This window comes from Beta vulgaris, chromosome 7 (genome assembly GCF_026745355.1).
Source record: "Beta vulgaris subsp. vulgaris cultivar EL10 chromosome 7, EL10.2, whole genome shotgun sequence".
Classification (NCBI taxonomy): domain Eukaryota; kingdom Viridiplantae; phylum Streptophyta; class Magnoliopsida; order Caryophyllales; family Amaranthaceae; genus Beta; species Beta vulgaris.
Genome location: NC_079208.1, coordinates 3,084,333 through 3,096,498, shown reverse-complemented (window position 1 = coordinate 3,096,498; position 12,166 = coordinate 3,084,333). Strand labels below are relative to the sequence as shown.

The 12,166-nt window shown below is 36.1% G+C and overlaps 1 pseudogene; it reads left to right on the top strand.

The window, feature by feature from the left end:
* The first annotated feature begins 4,903 nt into the window (after positions 1–4,903).
* On the top strand, positions 4,904–11,571 carry LOC125491539 (uncharacterized; annotated as a pseudogene).
* The last annotated feature ends 595 nt before the right edge of the window (positions 11,572–12,166 follow it).

The following is a 12,166-nucleotide window of genomic DNA, read 5'->3' as shown; positions in this document are numbered from 1 at the left end:
TGAACCCTAGTAGGATTAATAACTTTAGACCCATTAGCCTTGTGAACACGTCTTATAAATTGATCACTAAAATCCTGGTCCAAAGAATGAGGCCTCACCTAAAAGAGATTATCTCCCCGAACCAGAATAGCTTCATTCAGGGGAGAGGTTCTGAGGAGAACTTCATTATTGCCTCGGAGATCCTTCACTCCATGAATAAAAAGAAAGGCCGCAAAGGGCTTTTTGCCCTAAAATTGGACCTTGAAAAAGCTTATGACAGGCTTGAATGGCATTTTATAGAACATTGCTTAAAATCCCTGAACTTCACAACAAACACAATTAAATTAATTATGAGCTGTGTAGCTTCCGGGGATACTTCTATCCAAGTTAATGGCAACCGTACCAAAACGTTCAACATGACCCGTGGCATCAGGCAAGGAGACCCCTTATCGCCCTATCTCTTTATCATTTGTCTCGAATACTTGTCTAGGAAGATTCATGAAGCTTGTGCGTCTAAAGTTTGGACTCCTTTTAGAGTTAGAGGGAGTAGTACTGAAATATCCCACTTATTCTTTGCTGATGACATCCTACTCTTCGGGGAAGCTAATGAATCCACCCTTTCCACTGTGAAAAATACCCTAAACTCCTTCTTTGATGCCTCGGGTCAGAAGCTAATGAATCAAAAAGCATGATTTATTTCTCTCCTAACACATGTGTTAACATGAAGGATGAATTTGAACAAGAACTTAATATACTCAGTACTAATGACCTTGGTATTTACCTGGGTTTCCCCTTGTGTCATAGGAAGCCCTCAAAGAATAAACTAAATTTTATCATTGACAAGGTTACTACAGAGTTAGCCTCCTGGAAAGCAAAGAGCCTTAATAAAGCAGGGAGAGCGATTCTCATAAACGCGGCTCTTCAATCCATACCCCGGTACTATATGCATCTTATTGACTTCCCTGTTGCCTTAAAATTGAAACTTGACTCCATTTGTAGTAACTTCTTCTGGAACAGTAAAAGGGATAACAAAAAAATAACGTGGGTTGCTTGGGATAAAATCTGTAACCATAAAATTTACGGGGGGCTAGGCTTTACTAATCATAGAAATATCAATAAGGTAAGCCTTGCGCGCTTATGCTGGAAACTAGACAATGACTTGATGTGGGCAGGAGACATTATAAAAGAAAAATACATTAATAAAAGAAACGAGCCCCTAAGTTTTAAAAAAGGGTCTCACATTTGGAAGAACATAGGAGTTGGGTGGGAGACCTATAAACATAGCATTGCCTGGGTCGCAGGTGATGGGACCAACATTAACCTCTGGAATGATAAATGGTTACAAGGTGACAGCCTCAGATCTCTAGTGCAAGGGCCGTTAAATATCAATGAACAAAACCTGTGCCTGAGCTCGTTAAAACACAATGACATCACCTCGGTTTGTTCCATAAATCTCCCCAAGGACCTAGTGGAAAGAGTGAGAGCCACTGAATTATCTTCAAAGGCTGACCTTACTTATTCCACCTGGACTGTAAAGGGCAAGTTCAGTTCAAAAAATGCTAACTTATTTCTCTCCTCCCCCAAAGATAACGAGGACTGGGGTTGGATTTGGAAGAGCCCTTGCCTTCCTAAACACCAGTTCTTCCTCTGGCAAGTTTGGTGGAATCGAATGCCAACAAACGAAAACATAAATTATAGAGTTAACTCTTACAATAAATTTTGTCCTTTTTGCCCTCTTATTGTCGAAAACATGAGCCACATTGTTAGAGATTGCCCAAGAGCCATCCAGGTGTGGGATAAAAAGAAGGAGTACCACAACATCAATACTCCTTTCAAGGAATGGCTTAAAGAAAAAATCACAAAAAATACTAACCTCCCTCTAAATGGGATCCCCCCGGAAGTTGATTTCCTTTTCACATTATGGGGCCTATGGTTGAGGCGAAACGCATGGGTTTTCAACAAGAGTAACATTTCCTCTTCCACTACAATCAAAAAGTCCAGTTGGGCCGCCACCGAATGGTTCTATTTATTCTAGGGACCAACCTAAGGTGGGTAAAGCACTCGACCACTACCCCCCACCTCCCCCTCCCTCTCTCTAAACCCATCATCCTCCTCAAATTTTGCCCCCCGTGAGCCAGTGTGGGCCCCTCCCCCAGTTTCAACCTTGAAAATCAATGTGGACAGTTCTTTCCTCTTACTAACAAAAAAATCTAGTTTTGCGGCAACTTGCCGAGACCACTTTGGTAAGTGGCAGGGGGTGCGGTATTTTTGATCTCGTACTGTGCAAATGCCATGGAAGCTGAATTAAGAGCCATTTTAATGGCTATAAAATGGGCAGTCAATCAGGATTGGTCCCGGTGCATCATTGCGTCGGACTGCGTAAATGCGGTTGACGAAATAAAAAGCAATAGAAAGATAAGGAATATTATGTATAATGCTATTCTTGAATGTAGGGAATTGATCCAAGGAAATCCAGGGTTAGAGCTACAGCATGAAGGGAGACTCGCCAACAAGCTTGCGGATTCATTAGCAAAATATGCACAAGGGAGGACTGTAGGCTTTAATATTTTGAATGAACTTTGTACCCCTCCCCCGGTTTGTATTAATTTTCTACAAACAGACTCACGTAACTGTAATATCGGTAATATGGTGCATGGTCACTCGGACCATGGCTAAGATGTTGAACTCGTCTTGATATCCTATTTATATATGTTCCCTTTGTTGCCAAAAAAAAAAAAAAAGAATGGAATTTATGTGGAGAGTGGGAAGACAAAGCAAGGAGAAGATCATTTCCGGAATGGAAGACATAATTAAGGAGTGAAATCAGTTATAGAATCAATCTTGCACTAGTTATGAGATTAGTGAAATGATGTTATTGATTTCGGAACAAAATAAATAAACTGGTACCAAAATATACTACGCCCGAGCCCAGCCCAACCGACATGCTCGTGTGTGGTCACTAGTATATACTTTCTCAATTTAGAAATAGTTGCACGATTTCATATTTTCACGCTTGCCTATGCATGGTTTCAAACATTAACATTTCAATTATCAAGTAAAAATTTATTAAAAAATTGATATTTAAAAATATATATTGGGATGATCTAACAAGATCCAATATGACTATACTTTTTCGAAAATATAAATCACCAAATACAACCAAAATGTAAGATGTGAATAAATAAATGGAGTATTATGCAAATGGTACAATTGTACAAGTATTTCTAAACAGAACAAGTATAAAGAAGGAAGGAAACTATAAAATCGTCAGTGTAGGACATTGAAAGTAAACGAGTCCATGTTGCGTAAGTGAACGATTGTTCTTTTGAAGCATATAACTTGAAGTCTCACTAACACTCTACACCAACCTCGAACAACATTATGATTTTTTTTTTTTGATAAGAGAAGAAAACCTAGGTCTAGCCCTTGGATAGAACTAGCCTACAACATCCTTACTGATGATGGAAGAAAAAGTAATGTTAGAAGAGGAAAAACAATACACAAGCGAAGAAACCTCAAGCCCACGATGAGCCATAAAACCTGCCGCTTGATTAGCTTCCCTAAAACAATGATCCATAGATACGGCATGAAACTTCTGGATCTCCGCAGCCGAATCCTGAATCAAAGAAGAAATTTCCCACGGAATCTTCCAACATTGCCGGATAGAATTAATAACAACCAAATTATCACCTTCAATACCTAACGAAGAGATACCAAGAAAGATAGCTGCTCAGAGACCTTCTCGAGGCCCCCAAGCTTCAGCTGCGAGAATAGAGCACCCAGCCGCGAGAGACATAGAACCCGAAAGCTGCACAACACCCTCATGGTTTCGAATAACAAACCCACAAGAAGCCTTCCCATGACACAACTTATGGTACTATGAATCATTATAATGGCAAGAATCTTTAGACACAATCAATCCAACAAATTCAAACTTCGAACAATATATTAAAATCATGAAAATTAATTACTCGTTATATTATGATATCAGTTTTTACTCACAATACAAAAAATTATAAAAAGTAATGAAACATTTTATCAAAGACACTCACTAGTTAGAAATTACTTTCTCTCTTTTTAAAAGTCGGAACATTTTAACTTTTACACCATTCATATAGAGGTGATCATGGACCAGGTCGGGCCGGGTTCAGGCCGGGCCGAGGTAAAAAAAATTTGCCCAGTGGTTGGGCCGGGCCGAGCCTAAAATTCGGGCCGAATTTTTGTGTCCAAAGCCCGCTATTTCGGGCCTAAATTAGCGGCTTTTGCTGGCCAAAACGGATCGGGCCAAAAAATAGACTAAAAAGTCGTTTTTGGCTTGACCAAAGCCAAAAAAATCTGAGCGGCCCGGCCCGCAGGCTGAAAAATTCTGCCCAAAATCCGGCCCGAAAGCGGGCCGGGCCAAAATGATCACCTCTACATTCATATATCAAGGGGTATGATATATACAGCAAAATATAATAAAAGACTAACCTACTCTTAGGGGGGTCATCTATGACAAATGACCCCCTTTTAGGAGGGTCCTCTACAACAAATGACCCCCTTTTGGGGGGGTCATCTATGACAAATGACCCCGCTTTAGGGGGGTCATCTATGACAAATGACCCCGCTTTAGGGGGGTCATCTATGACAAATACGGGCGTTGGCTATTATGTTAGGGGGGATGCCATAGGCCTATTTCAGAATTATTCTCAACCCTAACGCATCCAACTTTATAAATAAATTTGACATGTTGGCTTGTGTGCACAAGTACTTATGGTAATGTATTTTGCTGCATTGCTGCATCTATGCATACAATTTTTTTTTTTAATTTTTAAAAAAGTTTAAAACTAACCATAGTTAAGTTAGGCATAATTTTAGATGTTGTATTTTTTTTTTTTTTTCTGTATATAGCACTTATGTATATCAAACATTTCTCTCTTTTTTTACTCCTTTTACTCGTTTCTCTCTCCTCCTCCTCTCACTAACTCACTCTGGTCTCTGCTGAGCTGGTGCGGACAGCGGACGTGCGGCGGCTGGTGGAAGCTTGAGGCGAGGCAGTGGCCTCTGAATGTATGTTGTTAGTTTTTTATGTCTCTTAATTTCTTACATCTTTTTTCATCTAATCTTAATTACTTAATTGTTAATTTATAGAATGGTATTATATCCTTTGTAAGACGTTAAAGAATATGTCTACCTTCTCTTTCCAAATTATGATTTGGCCATTACCTTGCTCAAATCTATGTATTATGATTTATGAGATTGTGGGAATTTATAAATTTGTGCACTTGTGGGATTTGAATTGCGAATTTGTGAATTTCGAATTTGTGAATTTGTGAATTGTGAAATGTGGATTTACAGTTGTGACTTCTGTGAATTGTTATGTGAATTACAGATTTGTGAATTATTGAATAATATACACTGATACAAATATTGATGTTGTGAATTTGTGATGAGTTGCGAGAATGTTTTCTAGTTTTCCAATGTTGAGTTGTAACGGGACTACGGGAGTAAGGAAACAGTAGTTGAATTGATTAGTGAATTATTGTATTATAACTTATATGTATATATATGTCATTTAGAATCATGAAGAGAAAACAAAAGAGAGATATCTCAAGCTTTTTCTTGAAAAGGGACACCTAATATGACTATGAAACTCGTCATGAACAGTTGTAATATTTTTTATTAAAGTACTTTGAGGTTGTATTTGGATTTGAGACGTTTTGAATTTTGTTATTTTGGTTTTTTTTGTTGACATTCGATGGTATCGCAAAATTACTACTATCCCTGACTTGAAATCCTAGATGTGCCGCTGGTTGTCATCTTTTATCTTTTAGTCAATCGACTGATTTGAAGTACTCCGATACACCTTGCTTTTAATATGCCTGAGTGTGCACTAAAATTTGCACCCATTGACTATTCCATTAAACTATCACACTGAGTATGCTCAGTTCTCGTTCAGTGATGCCGTCTCTCTAATCTTCCCAAATAAACCTCCCTTTTCATCTTAGTCTTACGGGCATTACAGATTTTTCAAACATACGTTCACGAAAAATGTACTCTAAACTTAAGATTTACTCCCACATTGTAGCCCACTAATCAAATTGTGCAATTAAGTTATCTTTGCTGTGGCAGATCACATATCAGAGTATGTGTTTTCATAATTGTTGTATGATCACCACCTGTTTGTTAAAATATTTGTGAGAGCTTTTTTTTTTTCCTTTCTGCTTTTTGTGTGTTTGAGTGTTGTGGAGCGGGTTTTGCTTCACATTTCTATCTGAGCAACATTTTGTTGTTGTTTGTGAGAGTGCTAGTTACATGAGACTATGAGAGTAATCATTTGCATTTCGAACGCATTTGACAAGAGTTGATATGGAATAGAGGTTTTACGTGCGATGATGACATATGATTGATGCAAGTCGATGGTTGAATCTTTGAAGCTCTTGGGAAACCCTTCAATGAACAAGTTTGTCTTGTAGCTGCTCATATTCTAGAATTTTTGTTTTCATTTGTATAATACTATAACTGCAAAGGGTAAATTATATAAAGCTTTGCTTTTCATGAGAATTGTACCTTTTGGTATGTTCAATTCAAGTTAGTTAGCTTGGAGAGGAACTCATTGGGTACTTTTCTTCCCCTTTTCAGGTCTATGTCAATACTTCATATTTGATTATGAAGGTCAAGGTTGTCTGCAGGAAACTTTATGATTATGTTCGGTATGATTTAAAAGAAATAGCATTTCCTTCCTCGTTGCCTGATCCACCTCACATAAAAAAGCGGCAAAATTGACTTGGAAGGAATCTTATTATGTAAGACTTCTGTTATTCCTGCTCTATATAGATTCTACATTCGGTACGGTGATGCTATGTAGGTTAATTGTTCCTTAGCGACTGCTTAAGCTACTCTCTGTGTGATCATTCTCAGACACATCCCAAGGGTTCTGCTCCCTTCTGATGTAACTTGTTTAAACTTGGTTTTAGCTTTCACTTCCTTTTTTATTTTTTCCCAAATGGTCAAACATTGGCATTTCCCCGTAGCGGCATATGCTAGTATGTCATCATGATCAGTTCGACCAAGGGCTTGTTTCTCTATATCTTTGGTTTAGTAAAACGATTATAATTAGTTGTGCCGTCCGAGGGTGGTGAGGTCTTCAAAAAGAATTAGCTTAGATTTTTTTTGTATGCAACCAAGTGTGAAATTATTGTGAAACGACTCACTCTGGTAGCTCAGCTTTAAAGTTTGCATGTCCATGTAGCTTCATAGCCTTTTAGGGACTGCATTGGATGTAGAAGTGCCTGATTTGGCTTCAGTTCCAATCTTCCAAACTTCACTTGGTGAATCTTGATCTTAAACTCTCGCTTTTATGATTTTCAATCTGAGGAATATATATCCGAAATTAAAGTTTCATGGATTTACGAATTTCTGAAATACTGGTCAGGTTATGGTATTGTATATACCAGCATCTTGTGTTGGATAGACTCAAAATTAAATTTACAAATTTCAAACCTCCCCTCCCTCCCCTTTTCTTTATTATTTCTTTTTTGTGTGGGGGATGGATATGAGGTCCTAAATACTCTTTTCACTACAAACTAACCTAATGTGTAATTTAAATGCATGCACTCTATCCATCTTCTTCATTTTTCTATAAGAGCTTTCTCCCCTCTTGTTAATTTTCCAGATTATGTTGGTAGCTCTCAAGAAATAGTAGAGTGTTTGATTTGATCATGAGTTTCTCATATCGTCTTGCATCCTTAACTTTTGAGCATTCGTTTTGTAGTTTTCAAACTTTTTACGGTTATAGTACGTATATTCAATATTTTAACTTTTTACGGTTATAGTACATATTTTAATATTTTAACTTTTTACCTATTTTTGAAACTTCTATAACTTTTAGTTTAACTAATAGATGGTCTGGCCGTCTTTCTTACGACTTTGCATTCATCCTAAAGGAAAGATGAGATTCAGCAAATTGTATGTATTTTCATTGGCCCTTGGATCTTTTTATACATTTTCTCCAGGTCATAAAGGAGGCCTCCCGCCTTTATGCCGCAAGCTGGGTACGAGACATTGGTCCTGAACTCCGTCCAAATGATTATAAGAAAGAAGAAAATGCTGATAGGATTGGTGGAGTAGATGAGAAAAAAGAGAAAGAACCAACAACACTAGAGGATCTTGGTAAGAATTTTTGTATTCTTTCTCAAAGGCTTCTAAATGATCTCAAACCTTTTGCGGTAGAGATCATCAGGATATAAAATCAATAATGTTCCTACATCTGCCACAGCATGCTTTACCACATAGTGCGCCACACTGTAGCCTGACTTGTACACATGGGTTTTTGATCGAAACATTATAGATGATTCTTGTCAAATTTGTATGATCTTCATCAAAAACAATTTTCTCATGATAGAAATAAATGTTGCAATCTAATGAACATCAAGCCTCTACAACACATTTTTCCATGAACTTTTACCATTCTTGTACCACTTACTGAAAACAACATTTTGTAGGTTATATTCATATTTTCATGGTAAGCTTTCTAATCAAGTTAATATTGTCATGATTGTTTCAGAAAAACCCGCCTTGGAAGTATTTTTTAAAAAATTATAATCAGGCAGATGGAAACTGTAGTCATTGATCCAATTAAACAATCTCACTCGTGTTTAGTTGCTGCTACATTCTTTTCTATTACAAAGTTGGCATACGAGATGCAAAATCATTTAGCTTAGCAAGAAAATACTTATTGTTTGCTTGATAATGTTTGAAATGACGTCACTTGTATTTTACTTTGTGGATGTTGGACTGGATGTGTGTAGAGATATTCACCCAAGTTTGTCTGACCTGTTTTCATTTCTGAATGAACATGTACGGTTCATTGATAACTGTTATTTGTACTACTACTAGATCTGTAAGAATATACGATACGCGGAGTATAGACTTCATATGATAGAAATGAACATTTTATGTTGCCGACAGTATATAGATTGACCAAGAAGTAACTCACATGATCAAGTCTGGGTAACTTCATGGACCAGCACTTTTATATGGGTTAGAATATTAAGCCATATAAGAAAGATCTTATTAAGAAGATGGGGGTAGGAGAAATGCATATTTTGAGATTGGTGTGTGGAAACACCTTAAGGCATAGAATTCGAAATGCGGATCTGTTGTAAGGTTGAAGTTAGACATATATGAACGATCTTATTAAGAAGATGGGGGTAGGAGAAAAGCATATGTTGAGATTGGTGTATGGAAACACCTTTACGGATAGAATTCCAAATGCGGATATCTGTGGTAAGGTTGAAGTTACATATATTGGGCATAAGGGAAAATTGACTACATTGGTTCTGAATTATGTGCCGTCGACTAGAAGTCGCCCCAAAAAGGAAAGTGGAGATTTGGGAACTTGGGATTATAGGGATATTAGAAGAAATCGAAGGAGGCCAAGAATGACTTGGTGGAGGGAATTAAAAAGAATATGAACAAAATGGAATTCTAGGAGTAAGGGCCTGTTCTCCCCAGCTTATTTTCAGTTCAGTTCAGTTCAGTTCAGTTCAGTTCAGCTCTAATAAGTTCAGTTCAGTTCAGCTCAGCTCCAATAAGTTCAGTTCAGTTCAGTTCAGCTCCAATAAGTTCAGTTCAGTTCAGTTCAGATCAGTTCAGTTCAGTTCAGTTCAGCTCTATTCTTTTATAACCATTTTGTTAAATATTATTATTATTATGTTGGTATAATTTATTTTACTAATTACTATTATTATTATTATTATTTAAATATATATCATTACTATTAAGTATTATTATTATTATTATTATTATTATTATTATTGTTGTTTCTAATTATTATTGTTATTTCGTGGTCCAACCCAATCATTATTTTTATTACTAAATATTTTTAAGTTATTAAATATAATTATTAAAATAGTAATATTAATTTACTTCTTAGATATTATTGTTATTATATATCATCGTCAAGTATTAATATATTAATACAAATAATATAAAATAATTATTATTAATTATCATTACTATCATTAATTATTATTATTATTATTAATTTATGATATTAATATTATTTATTTATAACTATCATTTAAAAATATTCAAAATACTACTATTATTATTATTATTCATTATTATTACTTATCATTATAATTATTATTTAATATTTATATTATTATTGTTTAAAATATTATTTATATATTTATTACATTCAATTTATTTCAATGTAATATAATTCAATTCAATTCAATTCAATTCAATTCAATTCAATTCAGTTCAGTTCAGTTCAGTTCAGTTCAGTTCAGTTCAGTTCAGCTCTGATAAGTTCAGTTCAGTTCAGTTCAGCTCCAATAAGTTCAGTTCAGTTCAGTTCAGCTTTGATAAGTTCAGTTCAGTTCAGTTCAGTTCAGTTCAGCTGTTTTATGCCGAAGAGAACAGGCCCTAAATAGCATATAGGTAGAAGTGGATGGAGGAAAATGATACTCATGGACGATTAGCGGAGATATACTCTTAGTTCATACTTCATACATCCGACTCCATCTTCGATAAAGGCTTTGATATTGTTGTTTGTTATTCAATTGCCAATTACCCAAAAACTTCAACTTAAGAGAAAATTATTAAAACTGTGTTTGCATGCATGAGAGCTGCTTTCTTTTTTAGTTTATTTATTTCTTTATATCAAACAAGTAGCGTGTGCCTCTGCTCTGATATGCTTTGCTTCTTGGTGGCATGTGTTCATATTGGAACCGGATGGATATAGCTGTTGCTGCTAGAGGAGGGATGGAGACCCTAAAGCCCGCTCTGCAGCGACTGTACATGACAAGAGCTTCAGCCTACAAGGATGCTATGAAGAGTTTCATCGAGGGATACCAGGAAGGTGTTCAGCATATTATGGACAAGAAGGAAGAGTCTGAATCTCAAAAACCTGAAGATGATGCAAAGAAGTCCACTTGACCTCTAACAGATGAAATGTTCGTGAGTTCTGTTTCCTTTCACCAGTTTTGATGTTTTCTTGTACATATTTGGTTATGCAACCTGTGCAATGAGCGGTATCTCATACATCGAACATAGGTCTTGAGTCAGTTTACAGAACATGGTATCTGGCAAACATAGAAGAGGTAATTTTGTATTTTACCTTAGTGGGCCTCGCCTCCACCCTCCCCTTGTGCTCAACAAAACCTGTTATGTAGATAGTCTTTCTCCAGAGTCTTTTTTCCACTTTGCGAAGAGGAAGTGAAAACATTGTCAATCTCGATACTTGTTTGACCAGCAACTGCCTGTAGTAAATAGACTGTTGATCTTTCTGGGCTATCTAGATGTAGAAAGTGATAATAATAGCTGATGTAATTGATAACAAGGACTTGGCACAACTTGGCCCTTGGATGGTGGTTTTAGTGTTCGAGTGTCCGAGCAGAAAGAGCGGAACCTGCAGCAGCATGCTTTGGGGGTGAAGTCAAGACACAAAAATGGCACTTCTGGAAGGAAATGCTTTTATGATGTGGATTAGTGATTTTGGGGATTTAGGAATATTGGAACTCTTTTAGCTTTTTGATTCAATTAGAATGCTAAAATGTATTAACTAACAGTTTTGCAATCTGGATTGGCATTTTAAAAGTTGAATGATGTTTATCTGTTTCACTAAAGCAATGTAGTATTAATAGTTGCAATATCTCTATATTAAGCAACTTTTGCATGATGAAGAACCATAATTGTCTTTGCAGAATCAACTAATAAGCATTATTGGTATCCCGCCCCTCCTAATTACTTCTCCCTCTTCTCATCTCTTCTCATTCTACCCTCTGCCAACTAGCACTCGAAATTAAGGTAAGAGTCTTGTCAAGTGACCAAGTATTACATACTTCCATACTTTGCATGGAATTTGTTTCCTTATATTTCATAGGTCATAATAGTACGTCTATTCAAACGTAAATACTATATAAGGAGACACAAAACTAAAATAATTGTATCTTTGACAGTGTTATTTCGGAAAACTACATTGATAAGTGTTGTGATGCAAAAATATAAATTATAAAAGATAATCATGCTATTTTAACTTGGTTTCTTAATATTAGCCTTACTCTAATATACCAATTATTCATAGACATAGGAGCTTGTTTTATACTTCGTATGTTTCAAATTAGTTGTTAAGTGATCCATTTCTAATTTTTTATAAGGAAAAGAAAGCTTGGCACTCTTCATAGAGAAGAAGTCAAAC